The sequence below is a fragment of the Hordeum vulgare genome, chromosome 1H (genome assembly GCF_904849725.1).
Source record: "Hordeum vulgare subsp. vulgare chromosome 1H, MorexV3_pseudomolecules_assembly, whole genome shotgun sequence".
NCBI classification, from domain to species: domain Eukaryota; kingdom Viridiplantae; phylum Streptophyta; class Magnoliopsida; order Poales; family Poaceae; genus Hordeum; species Hordeum vulgare.
The window spans coordinates 356,475,936-356,490,997 of record NC_058518.1 but is presented as its reverse complement, the minus strand read 5'-3'; positions in this window follow the sequence as shown (position 1 = coordinate 356,490,997).

Sequence of the window (15,062 nt, the reverse complement as noted above, 5' to 3'; positions counted from 1 at the left end):
GGAATTTCTATCATGCTAGTTTCATCATGTTCACGTGATTCGCGTTCGTTACTTTGATAGTTTCATATGTGGGTGTACCGGCGCTTGGGTACTGCCCTTACTTGGACAAGCATCCCACTTATGATTAACCCCTCTCGCAAGCATCCACAACTACAAAAGAAGAATTAAGACAACGTCTAACCATAGCATTAAACTAGTGGATCCAAATCAGCCCCTTACGAAGCAACGCATAGACTGGGGTTTAAGCTTCTGTCACTCTAGCAACCCATCATCTACTTACTACTCCCCAATGCCTTCCTCTAGGCCCAAATATGATGAAGTGTTATGTAGTCTATGTTCGCATAACACCACTCACTACTGGAAATAGATAATTTGCCATGTGCCTAATCTTTGTCGTCTGCTGGCGGTCGACAAAGAAGTTCTTTGCTGTCAGCTTACACGTGGCAGACGGCAAAGAGGAGGCTCATGGCATAGAAATGGTTTGCCATCTGCCTTTTATTTACCGTCAGCTGGCAGATGGCAAAGGACACAAAGGCAGACGGCAAAGAGGTGCCAGCACTTTACCATCTGTTGGCAGACGACAAACAAAAACAAGGCTGACGACAAAGGGCTGGGTTCTCCTCTTGATTAACGGTCGTCTCCACCCCCACCTCCCCCACCTCTTTGTCGTCCGCCTCCAGACCTCTGTGCCGTCAGCTTGATACAAGGCAGATGGCAAAGAGGATGGCTACTAACGCCCCCCATCTGCCCTCTCCCCCAATCCCCACTCTTTCTCTCCCCAATCCGCCTCTCCTCCCCGCGCCGCCACACCACCACCACCGTGTCGCCACCCTCCACCGGAGTCAAAACGCCCCCCGCGACAAGGTCCCCCGGGCCATCCCTGCGTCCAGCGTCCTCCAACACCCCTCCCCTTCCCTCCCTCCCTGACCCAATCCAGAGTGCCCGATCCCGCCATGGCGTCGAAGTTCGAGGTCCTCGAGGACATGATAGCCGTGGTCGGGGCCGGTGGGGCGGCTGCCGCGGGGGAGGCGGAGACGGTGGGGGAGTCGCTCAATCTACACGGGTGCCTCGTACGGGGTGGCTAACCCCGTGCCGCGCCTCCGCCCCTGCTTGCCCCCACCGACTCCGCCCCGATCTGCCGAGCCCTCCCCTCCCCCCCGCGCCGACAGTCGAAGCACAGACCGTGCAGGTGCGTCTCCTTCCTCCGCGGGCGAATCTGGCAAGCCCCCCTTGCGTTCGAGCAACGCTCGGAAGTATATCTAGTTTTGTGGCAAGCAGTTGATCCTGTAGTTCTTGGACGAGGTCGTGGAAGTTGCAGCAATACCTACTTCTGAATGATTGAGATGGGAACCTTCTTTGTTTTTAACGAGGCAGATATTAGCATCTCCTTTAATCAAATCAATCAAGCTTAGTTACAGCGGTTAATCAATGTCTGTAGTCATTTTACTCACTCTGAAATGTTGACTTTGTTTGTTAATGTTGACTCTGATGTATATACTGATTCCTGAGCTGAAACAGGGAGAATCTGAAGAACATGTTGATGTCTGTCTACGGAAACAAAGACGCCATGGATGATGAATTGGTAGAGGTAAATACATTGTGTATCTCTCGGGCCATCACTAAATTTTCATATTATGCAGTTCATATATCTAAATGGCAGGCAAACGGTGGTTGATGCTTTCTTGTCGTGGTGTTGTGCAGATCATAAGGGGGCCGGCTGACACCGAAGGAGCTAATAATTAGCTAGCCATCCTAACCGGCCCATCCTTCATTGGCAGCGGATTCGTAAGTCCTTTTCTCTTATTGAGCCAGGTTTCTGTAGACTTGGACATAATTAGCTAGCTTAATTCTCTTCTCTCTAGCCTAACAGTGCAAATTAGTGCTCATTCTTCTTTCTTTCTTTCAAATCTTTACCCAAAGAAGTAGTAGAAGAAGAGGAGCCTGCATCAGGGATGACTATGAGCGACAGAGAAGGGGAGGTAGTAGTGTTCTAGAGCCAATTCTATCTATTAACATCCGCAGGTAAGCGGTGCATTTTGCTTTTAATTTTGCCATGTGTTGTATAGGCATGCGATCTCATGGTACCTACCATGTCATGCCAATTTATTTTGTGGCTTTTACAGAATCAAATGGGAAGACATACCGATCAGTGATAAAAGGAATCTATCGTCACCACCTTAGTATTTGGCATTACAACCGCCTTGTAGGAAAGAGAGAGCCTAAGTAGCATGTACAGACGGGATACATTCTATCCGACATGACAAACTACATATAACCTGACGGTCTGTCTAGTGCCATAGTGCTTTGTTTCTCTAGTTAGTTCTTTCGTTATATGTTCTGTCAACTACAGACAAAGTTGTGCCCGTGACCTGACTTGCAATTTATCAATGAAACTAGAACACTGTCGGCTTTGTAGTTGGTTGTTCGTAATTGGCTAAGGTCACACCACCGTGTAATATGCAATGCGGATAGATCACATTTTATTTTGATATCATGTCGCTCTCTTTGCATGGTGCGAGAGAGCTGAGCACATTAATAGAGATGAGCCTGTGGCCGGGTATTACAGACGGAAATGCTTTCGAGTCCTTCTTTCTACTCGCTTTTACTTACAGTGCTGATTCCTTCAACATGTTACAGTGGAAGTGGCAGAAGCCGGTCACGAGAGTCGCGGGCGCCGACCTGGAGCGCCTCGAGTCCATGGCCTTCGGCAATGTCTCCGTCGAGGCCGGCGGCGTGGCGCGGCCCAATGAACCAAGCCAGGGAGCCGCCGGGGCCGGATCTCCCCACGCCCACGGATGAGTCGCCCACCCCTGCTGTTGTTCCCGTTGCCGCTGGAGAGGAGCAGCAGCAACTTCCCGCCGTCGTTGTTGAGGAGAAGCAGCCACTTCCAACTGCAACGCCATCGGCCGTCGCCGCCACATCAATCTTTGATGTCGGGGAGAGGGGCATCCCAGTGCATCATCTCCCTCCAACAACCTCAATTTCTAAGGTGAATCCCCTTCCACAATAGAACCTATAGTTTGAAAATGTTCTTATTTTCCTTTCACCTACCACCTATTCTGACCAGAGTAAACAATTTACTGTATATAGATAATGAGAGAGCATCACAAAATCACACAGTAAATACAATATGATGGTTTACTTTTCAAAACAGAATAGATATCCATGTAGACATTAGAGACAATTATTATGTTAGCTAGTTTATTGTTCCTCCTTTTATCATATAAAAATATGAAAGCCTATTCTTGAACGGATATAGTGCAAATTAAACTGTAAAATAATGCATAAAGGAAATAGACTTGTCGTCAAGGGGTTGCACTTTTGTGCATCCCTTTGGTTTTGTATTGCTCTAAACATGCCCATTTTCATTATATTTATCATTTACTAAAATGAAAATGCTCAAATCTACTATTTTAGTATATAGATGAAAGTAAAATGGTGTTGGTTGTTTCTTGAATTCTAGTGAATTTCGACACCAAACTGAATTTATAATCAACACGATATTTACCAAAATAATAGTTTGATATTACAAAAATAATAATTTGACCATCCACATGCCTTATATCCATTATCTTCGACCCTATATGTGTAGTTACTACAAATTAGCATGCATATTACTATAAAAAACTTTCAACTTCTAATACCAGAATACAATGATACATATGTATATGAGGTGAGAAAACAAAATCAGACTCAGATTATTGCACTATTTAACTTCGGCTCCATGGGATCCAGGAATTCGTCTTTCGATGGACTGATTCCATCCAGCTCATTAAAACTTGAAAATCAAATCCCATCAAAGTGTGAGAAACAAAAGAGACTGAGAAGGATGTGATTTACAAATATGGAGACAACACATAATGATACCATTAAAAATATTCTTTCTACGAACACCATACTGTAATAAGTTTTCCTAATAAAAAAGGAAGCAACACATACAATGTATATCTAGCATGATATTTCAACTAACTAATCTTACTCGTTTTGCCTAGACAGGCCTCCTTAGGTCTACCATCCATATATGCTCTAATATATAAAAGAACTACTATGTGAAATTATTCACTCTTGAATTGGCAATATATCCTGCAATTTAGTAAAGGGAAAATAGCGTTGAGGTCAAGGCACAATAGCAGCGATAGCGGTCATACCACACACTATTTAAAGATATTGTATTAACTGATCACCTATCCCTAAACTACAAACTGTAATCAACTGTCCCAAAGACAGGGCCACCATGTGGTCATCAGAGTAACCCTTTGCAGCTACTCGTACAGAAGATTATTAGCATAGGCATTGCATATTGGCTAGCTACCGAGTTCGCATCCGTGCTATGGTCCTACATTATCAATAACATTACATGAAGAAATAAGCTGGCTACAGATGTTACAATCTCATGTGTGTGGGTACTCAGTTTCTTACCAAATCTGAACATAAACATTATCTTAGCACACCCTCCAAACATGTTCCATCTTCTAATTTCAAACATGCAGTATCAAGGTTGAAGAAACACATACTTCGGATTAGGTTGGAAGAAGATGTAATCTTATTGATTTATACATTAGATGCCTCTTGTAATGTTAGTATTTTTTTGTCAGGCCTTAACAAGTTGTCTACATATATGCAATGAACATTCCCACATATATGCACCTTCTACCTCTTCTTCTTCTTTTACTTATTATTCTTTTACTCTTTTTTCTTCTTCTACTTCTTCTAACTTTCTTAATTACTCTCTTTTTTGCATATTTGATTCATTTCATGGAAGCTGGCATTGATGGACTGTTAGTGTTTAGTTTTTTCATTTGTATTGATGAACAATGTAAAACTTATGTATGTATATATGTGGATGAACTATGTGAAACTACGTATTGTGCTAGCCTATGTGTTCTCTAGCTTGTTAAATATTTCATGATGATGTTGGAAATATATATGCTGTGAAATATGTGTTGAAGATGTCTAAAACTATATATGTTGTGAAATATGTATATAGATATAGTATAAAAATATAGGGAAATAAAAGAAAACAGACAAAAAAGGAGCAATACAGGCTCTTTGCCATCTGCCAGCAGATGGCAAAGCCCTTTGCTATCAGCGAGCAGACGGCAAAGGGCCGCCCCACGACAGACGGCAAAGGGTGGAGGGGCGGCAGACGGCAAAGGGTGGAGGGGAGGCAGACGACAAAGCCTCCGTTAGCCCCTAACGGAGACAACGCCTGTCGGCTGCCGTCTCGTGCTCTTTGCCGACTGCTCTTGTGAAAAGATGACGGCAAAGCTCTTTGCCATCCGCTTCGGGGAGGCAGACGGCAAAGAAGTTACAATGTCGTCGTAGGCTGATGCAGAATCTTCGCCGACCGGAGGCTGACGGCAAAGGTCTTCACCGTCGGTGTAGATCTCTTTGCCGTCCGCCATAGCGGACGGCAAAGAAGCTGATTCCTGTAGTGACTAGTGGAAAAGACAACATACATCATATCAAAATACCGAACGAATACCAAATTCACATGACTATTATCATCATGACTTATCCCATGTCCTCAGGAACAAAAGTAACTACTCAGAAAGCATAATCATAATCATGATCAGAGGTGTAATGAGTAGCATCAAGGATCTGAACATAAACTCTTCCACCAAGTAATCCAACTAGCATCAACTACAAAGTGTAATCAACACTACTAGCAACCTTACAAGTGCCAATCGGAGTCGCGAGACGGAGATTGGTTACAAGAGATGAACTAGGGTTTGGAGAGGAGATGGTGCTGATGAAGATGTTGATGGAGATGACTCCCCTTCGATGAGAGGAGTGTTGGTGATGACGATGGCAACGATTTCCCCCTCTGGAAGGGAAGTTTCCCCGGCAGGATCGTCCTGCCGGAGCTCTAGATTGGATCTGCTCAAGTTCTGCCTCGTGGCGGCGGAGAATCCATGAAAAAGCTCCTCTTCGATTTTTTTCTGGAACGAAACCCTTCATATAGCAAAAGACGGGGGGCTAGTGGGCCGTCAGGAAGCCCACAAGCCCTGTAGCCGCCACGAGGGAGGTGGCGGCTACCAGGCTTGTGGGGCCCTGGTAGCTCCCCTCTGGTACTTCTTTTGCCCAGTATTTTTTATAAATTCCCGAAAAATTCCACGTTGATTTTCAGGGCATTTGGAGTTGTGCGGAATAGAGGACTCAGACTTGCTCCTTTTCCAGACCAGAATTCCAGATGTCGGTATTCTCCCTCTTCAAATAAACCTTGCAAAATAAGAGAGAAAAGGCATAAGTATGGTACCACAAGGTAATATAACAGCCCATAAAGCGATAAATATCAACATGAAAGCATGATGCAAAATGGACGTATCAACTCCCCCAAGCTTAGACCTCGCTTGTCCTCAAGCGAAAACCAAGTTCCATAAACATGTCCACATGTTTAGGGATGAAGGTGTCGATAAAACATAATACGGACATGAGGGCATCATGATTACACATAATACGAACCTGAGGGCATCATGAATAGCAATACATCATAAAGATTCTTATGGGAAAGTAACAATTCCTTCACAAAGCAAAGTATGAAGCAAAAACCTTACCGAGAAGTAGCCAACAACAGTCCATAGTCATTGAAGCAATTGCAATTTATCATAACATCAGAAAGAGTCAAGTAAGAGCTTGTAAGGCAAACCCACATACTCAATCATCTCTTTGTTTTCCACAATTGTTACAACTCATGTGGTACTCATGGTATCAAAGTTTCAGATGGACATAGAGGAAGATAGGGGCTTATAGTTTTGCCTCCCAACCATTTACCTCAAGGGTAAAGTCAATAATAATAAAGCATAAGTACTCATCTCCAAGTTGATATATGAATATAGATCTTTCCCAAGCATGTGACGGTAGCCAAGACAAAGGCAAAATGGGGAATTGGTGAAGATCACCATGACTCTTACAAGGGCAAAAAGTAAAGGTACAAGATAGGCCCTTAGCAGAGGGAAGCAAAGGTTGTCATGCGCTTTTGAGGTTTGGATGTGTGTCCTCTTAGTGCGGAGGAACATCACTTTATATTGCCTCCTGTGATAAAGAACTTTATTATGCAGTCTGTCGCTTTTATGTATTCCTCATCACAGGTTCGTATAAAGCTTATTTTCCACACACTAATAGATCATACATATTAGAGGGCAATTTTTATTGCTTGCACCGATGACAACTTACTTGGGGGATCTTATTCAATCCATAGGTAGGTATGGTGGACACTCATGGCAAAACTGGTTTGAAGGTTTATGGATGCACAAGTAGTATCTCTACTTGGTGCGGGAGTTTTGGCTAATATGAGGTGGAAGCAATCGTCACATGCTAAGCGATCTCTAGGCATATAACATTGTTTGGAACCAAGCAAACACAATTCATTATGTTGTCTTCCTTGTCCAACATCTACTTCTAAGCATGTAATAGTTTGGTGAGTGCTCACAATCATAGAAAGTGTCTAAGATGATATATTTATATGTGAACCTCTCTTTCCTTATTACTTCTTATTAATTGCAACAATGACTGAGGTCTATGTTGGTTTATTCTCAACAAGTTTCAATCATCATACTTCTTATATGTGAAGCAATCACTTTCCATAAGATCATCTCAAGATCTTACATGCTATCATTCTTTTCATACTTTTGATCACGGCACAAAACAAAGCCCTTGACTAAGATACTCTTTATTATATAGCTTGCAAGCTCGAATACATCGGGGGACACACAAAGCAAAAGACTCAAACTAAACACTAAAGACTTATTCCACTAAGAGAAGAAATAAAAACTGAAAAGGAAAGAACTAAAACAAAGGTAAAAGCAAAATATATAAAGGTGATACGATACCAGGGCAACTCCTCCAAGCTTGGCAAAAGCCAAGGGGATTGCCCATACCAATGCTTAGTTGTCTTCCTTTGGTGGTGATGGTGGTGGAGTTGTTGAAACAGTCTTGAGGTTGTCTAATTTCCACTTGAGCATAAAGTTCTGCTCCCATAGATCGTCATTTTCCTCCTCAAGCTTCAACACTCTATGGCAAAGCTCCCGCTTACTCTCCTGCAAGAAACGAGAAGGGATAAACAAGGTCTTAGGCTTCTTCCTTTGGTCAGGGAGGCTTGACTTCTTGAACTCCACATGAGTGCGTCCAGGTTGAGGTAGAGGAGCCTCCTCTTCGTCGGAACTCGTTTGTTCCTTCCCCTTCGGCTCATAGTCCTCTTCCTCATCAGTGGTCCAGCCATATGGTTCCAAGTCCCCATAGACCTTGGGGTTAGCAAGGTAATCAGCCACATAGCTCTCCCCCTCTGAATCCTGAGAAGACATCTTGACCTAGATCTGCGACAGAAACACACTCGAAATGAAAACAGAGGAAAACTGCGTGATACGGAGATCAAAACCCTCGGGCGTATATATAATGATTTTTTTCTGGACCAGAAGGAATGCTCCGCAAGAAAACGGAGTCCGGGAGGCACACGAGGTGCCCACAAGCCCTGTAGCCGCCACCAGGGGGTGGCGGCTACCAGGCTTGTGGCCGCCTCGTGCGCTCTCTGGACTGCTTTTTATTTTTCTAATTTTCCAAAAATTCCAAAACGGAGGAAATTTCCTATTGGAAGATCTTCGGAGTCCAATTACTTACCAAAACACATACCTCTTTGTTTTCAGGGTCAGAAACAGGTTGATAAACATCCCTTATGTACTCCTCTGGAGTTATGATATTGAAGATATTGGTCTCAACATTTATGGGAGTATCATAGATATAATGCTTGATTGTTTGACCATTTACCACTCTAGGAAAATTTACTTCCATGTTATTGATTTTGATGGCACCGGAACGATATACTTCCTCGACAACGTAAGGACCTTCCCATTTAGAGAGAAGCTTGCCTGCGAAGAATCTTAAGCGAGATTTGTATAGCAGGACATAATCACCTACATTGAACTCTCGTTTCTGTATTCTTTTATCGTGCCATCTCTTAACCTTTTCCTTGAACAACTTGGCATGCTCATATGCCTCGGCCCTCCATTCATATAATGAGCTGATATCAAACAACCGCTTCTCACCGACAAGTTTGAAATCGAAGTTAAGCTCTTTGATTGCCCAATAAGCCTTGTGTTCTAGCTCAAGAGGTAAATGACAGGCCTTACCGTAAACCATTTTATACGGTCACATGCCCATGGGATTCTTATAAGCAGTCCTATAAGCCCATAGTGCATCATCAAGTTTACTAGACCAATTCTTTCGAGATCTATTGACAGTCTTTTGTAAGATCAATTTGATCTCCCTATTACTCAACTCCACTTGACCACTAGACTGAGGATGATAAGGAGATGCAACTCTATGGTTGACATCATACTTAGCAAGCATCTTGCGGAAAACACCATGAATGAAGTGTGAACCGCCATCAGTCATCAGATATCTAGGGACTCCAAATCTTGGGAAAATGACTTCTTTAAGCATCTTAATAGAGGTGTGGTGATCAGCATTTCTAGTGGGGATAGCTTCTACCCACTTAGTGACGTAATCCACAGCAACTAAGATGTGAGTGTACCCATTGGAACTCGGGAAAGGTCCCATATAATCAAAGCCCCAGACATCAAACGGTTCAATGACAAGTGAATAGTTCATAGGCATTTCCTGACGTTTACTGATGTTCCCTGTTCTTTGGCATTCGTCACAAGACAAGACAAACTTACGGGCATCCTTGAAGAGAGTGGGCCAATAGAAACCTCATTGCAATACCTTATGAGCAGTTCTATCTCCAGCATGGTGTCCTCCGTAGGCTTCGGAATGACACTTCTGCAGGATCTGTCCCTGTTCATATTCAGGCACACAACGTCTAATAACACCATCTACTCCTTCCTTATAAAGGTGAGGATCATCCCAAAAGTAGTGTCTCAAATCAAAGAAGAATTTCTTATTTTGCTGGTAGGTGAAACTGGATGGTATGTATTTGGCTACGATATAATTTGCGTAATCAGCATACCACGGTGCACTATGTGAAGTGCGGATGACATTTAGTTGCTCATCAGGAAAGTTGTCATCAATAGGTCGTGGGTCATTAAGGACATTCTCTAGCCTGGACAAGTTATCTACTACAGGGTTATCAGCACCCTTTCGGTCAACAACGTGCAAATCAAATTCCTGTAGTAGGAGAACCCATCTGATTAGCCTAGGCTTAGCGTCCTTCTTCTCCATAAGGTACTTAATAGCAGCATGATCAGAGTGAATAGTGACTTTGGAGTCAACTATATAAGATCTAAACTTTTCACATGCAAACACGACTGCTAAAAACTCCTTTTCCGTAGTGGCATAGTTTCTTTGGGCAATGTCTAGAGTTTTACTAGCGTAGTGAATAACATTCAACTTCTTGTGAACTCTTTGTCCTAGAACAGCACCAACAGCATAATCACTAGCGTCGCACATGATTTCAAAGGGCAAGTTCCAGTCAGGTGGTTGAACAATAGGTGCGGTTATCAAGGCCTGCTTAAGTATTTCGAAAGCTTCCTCACAATCCTCATCAAAAACAAAAGGAACATCCTTCTGCAAGAGGTTGGTAAGAGGCCTAGAAATCTTAGAGAAGTCTTTAATGAACCTTCTATAGAAACCAGCATGACCTAGGAAACTCCGTATGCCTCTAATATCTATGGGGCAAGGCATTTTCTCAATTGCATCAACCTTAGCCTTATCAACTTCAATGCCTCTTTCAGAAATTTTATGTCCTAAGACGATGCCTTCATTAACCATAAAGTGGCACTTCTCCCAATTCAAGACGAGGTTGGTATCTTTGCATCTCTGTAAGACTCGATCAAGGTTGCTGAGGCAATCATCAAAGGAAGACCCGTAAACGCATAAGTCATCCATGAACACCTCGAAAATCTTTTCACAAAAGTCAGAGAATATAGCCATCATACATCTTTGAAAGGTGGCAGGTGCATTGCATAAGCCAAAAGGCATACGTCTATAAGCAAAGGTACCGAAGGGGCAGGTGAGAGTGGTTTTCTCCTGATTAGATTGTGCAACAGGTATTTGCGAGAAACCTGAATTACCGTCTAGAAAGCAGAAGTGTGTGTGTTTGGATAGCCTTTCTAGCATTTGGTCGATAAATGGCAAAGGATAATGGTCTTTCCTGGTTGCCTTGTTCAGTTTCCGGAAGTCAATCACCATCCTATAGCCAGTAATAATCCTTTGTGGGATTAATTCATTCTTATCATTAGGAACGACGGTGATACCTCCCTTCTTAGGTACGCAATGTACTGGACTTACCCAATCACTATGAGCAACAGGATAAATGATTCCTTCTTGCAGAAGCTTTAATATTACTTTTCTCACGACCTCTTTCATCTTAGGATTTAATCTCCTTTGATGATCAGCAACTGGTTTGAAGTCAGGATCAGTTTTAATCTTGTGCTGACAATGAGTGGGACTAATACCCTTAAGATCATCAAGAGTATATCCAATAGCCGCATGGTGCTTCCTCAAAGTTTTTAGTAACTTCTTCTCTTCGTGATTCGAGAGGAGAGCACTAATAATAACAGGATATATCTCCTTCTCATCAAGATAGGCATACTTAAGAGTATCAGGCAATTGTTTAAGCTCGAACACAGGATCACCCAATGAATTTATCTTTTTATTTCTGTTTTGTTGCATCCACACCATCATAATTCTGTTGTGATTGTGTTTTTTGTGTTTCTTTTTGTGTTCGAGCCAAGCAAAACCTTTATGACTAGTCTTGGTAATGGTTGTTTGATCCTGCTGGAAAAAGACAGAAACTTTTCGCTCACGAGATGATTTTTCATTTTTATTCAGACAGAGCTTTTGAGTTGATTCTTCTTGCTGCTAGTTGATATGCTTTTTTCCAGGCCGTCGAAACTTTTCATATTTTTTGAGATAACAGAAGTATACGAAGTATACAGATTGCTACAGACTGGTCTGTTTTTGTTGAGTTGGTTGCTTGTTTTGATGAAACTATGGTTAGTATCGGGGGTACTAGCCATGGAAAAGTGAGAATACAGTAGCCCAACACCAATATAGATGGAATTAAAGTTTGCTACAGTACCAAAAGAAGTGGTAGTTTATTTTCTTGTGCTAATGTTATCACGAGTTTCTGTTTAAGTTTTGTGTTGTGAAGTTTTCAAGTTTTGGGTGACGTTCTCATGGACAAAGAGATAAGGAGTGGAAAGAGCTGAAGCTTGGGGATTCCCAAGGCATCACAAGCCAAATTCAAGGACACCAAAAAGCCTAAGCTTGGGGATGCCCCGGGAAGGCATCCCCTCTTTCGTCTTCAGTCCATCGGTAACATTACTTGGAGCTATATTTTTATTCACCACATGATATGTGTTTTGCTTGGAGCGTCTTGTATCTTAGGAGTCTTTTCTTTTTGTTGTGTCACAATCATCCTTGCTGCACACCTTTTTGAGAGAGAGAGACATGCACTCATCGTGATTTTGCTAGAATGCTCATAGTGCTTCACTTATATCTTTTGAGCTAGATACGTTTGCTCTATGTGCTTCACTTATATCTTTTAGAGCACGGTGGTGCGTGATTTGGTAGTTGGCTTATGCTATGAAAGTAGTCCCAAAGGTGATAGATACCCAAAGAGGATGCAAAAACCTCCATCTTCATGTGCATTGAATAGAAAGAGAAGTTTTGATTCCTCTCAAATAGTTTTGAGACGTGGATTTGGTAATGTTAAGAGTTATGTTAGTAGGGTGTTGTGAATCTAGAAATACTTGTGTTGAAGTTAGTGTTTCCCGTAGCATGCACGTATGGTGAACCGCTATGTTAGGAAGTCGGAGCATAATTGATCTATTGATTTTCATCCTTTGTGTTGAGGTCGGGATCGCGCGATGGTTAACACCTACCAACCCTTCCCCTAGGAGTATGCGTTTAGCAGTTTGTTTCGATTACTAATAAAAACTTTCGCAACAAGTATGTGAGTTCTTCATGACTAATGTGAGTCCATGGTATAGATGCACTTTCACCTTCCACCATTTCTAGCTTCTCTAGTGCCGCGCAATTCTCGCCGGTACACAAACCCACCAAATTCCTTCCTCAAAACAGCCACCATACCTACCTACTATGGCATTTTCATAGCCATTCCGAGATATATTGCCATGCAACTCCCACCGTTCCGTCTCATGACTTGTGTCGTCACTCTCATATTTCCATTGCATGATCGTAAGATACCTAGCGAGATGTTTCAACGTCATACGCCATGCTAGATCGTTGCACATCCTCGTACACTACCAGAGGCATTTCCTATGGAGTCATCATCATTGTGAGCTTTGAGCTGTGAGTAAATAAAAGTGTGATGATCATCATTATTAGAGCATTGTCCCATGTGAGGAAATAAAAAAAGAGGCCAAAGCGCCCAAAAACAAAAAAAAAAGAGAAAAAAAAGAGAGGCCTAAGAGCCCAAATGAAAAAAAAGAAGAGAGAAAAAGAGAGAAGGGACAATGCTACTATCTTTTTCCACACTTGTGCTTCATAATAGCACCATGTTCTTCATGATTGAGAGCTTCTTTCTTTGTCACTACCATATGCTACTGAGAATCTTCATTATATAACTTGGCTTGTATATTCCAATGATGGGCTTCCTCAAAATTGCCCTAGGTCTTCGTGAGCAAGCAGGTTGGATGCACACCCACTAGTTTTCCTTTTGAGCTTTCACATACTTATAGCTCTAGTGCATCTCTTGTATGGCAATCCCTACTCATTCACATTGAAATCTATTAATGGGCATCTCCATAGCCTATTGATACGCCGAGTCAATGTGACCATCTCCTCCTTTTTGTCTCACAACCACCACCACACTCTATTCCACCTATAGTGCTATATCCATGGCTCGCGCTCATGTATTGCGTGATAGTTATAAAATTTTTGAGAAAGTAAGAGTGCGAAAACAATTACTTGGCCAATACCGGGGTTGTGCATGATTTACATTAGTTGTGTGAGGATGATGGAGCATAGCCAGACTATATGATTTTGTAGGGATAACTTTCCTTGGCCTTGTTATTTTGAAATTTCATGATTACCTTGCTAGTTTGCTTGAAGTATTATTGTTTTCATGTCAATAGAAAACTGTTGTTTTGAATCTTACGGATCTGAACATTCATGTCACGTGAAAGAAGTTGCAAAGGACAACTATGCTAGGTAGCATTCCACATCAAAAATTCATTCTTTATCACTTCCCTACTCAAGGATGAGCAGGAGTTAAGCTTGGGGATGCTTTATACGTCTCCAACGTATGTATAATTTTTTATGGTTTCATGCTATTATCTTGTCAAACTTTGGATGTTTTGCATGTATTTTTGTTAGAGCATATATCTCCATATGTGGTTTTTGTAATTGATGACAATTCATATGGACTAATGGTTGCCTGAAGTTATATTTATAGGATTTGTCCATAGGCACTTCTTGAAGTCCATCTGTTGGGTTCAAGGAGTTTATATGATGACCAAGATGGTATTCAAGGCATTATCCAAAGAATGGTCGTAGAGACACAAGATTGATCAAGATCTCAGACAAAGAGTAAATCAAGATGATCAAGACACAAAGCGTACAAGATGTACCGAGAGGGATCAAGTGATCCCATGGTATGGTAAGCATTGTCCATTACGTGTTTGTGTACTAACCCATGGTCTTCGTGAGAGTTCTATGTGGGGGTTAGGTGTGTTTCCATGGGCTTGCGTAAAAAGGAAGATCTTATACAAACCATGAAGGATGACGTCAAGTGGTGATCGTCATCAAGATTGCGGTGTGGCAATTCAAGTGGATCAGCACGAATATATCATGCTTGAAGCTTGCCGTCCATTGTGGTGGAAATGGACTTGTGAAGATATGCTGAAGAGTGGCTCACCCATAGTGAGTATGGGGGAGCAATCAACTAGTCTTCATCAAGACAATGCAATCAAGAAAGGTGGTCCATCTTGAGGAAGCCAAGATCATCATCATCTAGCTCAAGAGGTCGAGGTGCAAGGTATAGGTTTGCCCTTGATAGGTTTTCCGTTTTAGGATAGAATGTTGTACTGTCAAGGGGGGCTCTCAAGTGAGTAGCTTGATCGTATCGTTCGTTGAGAGCT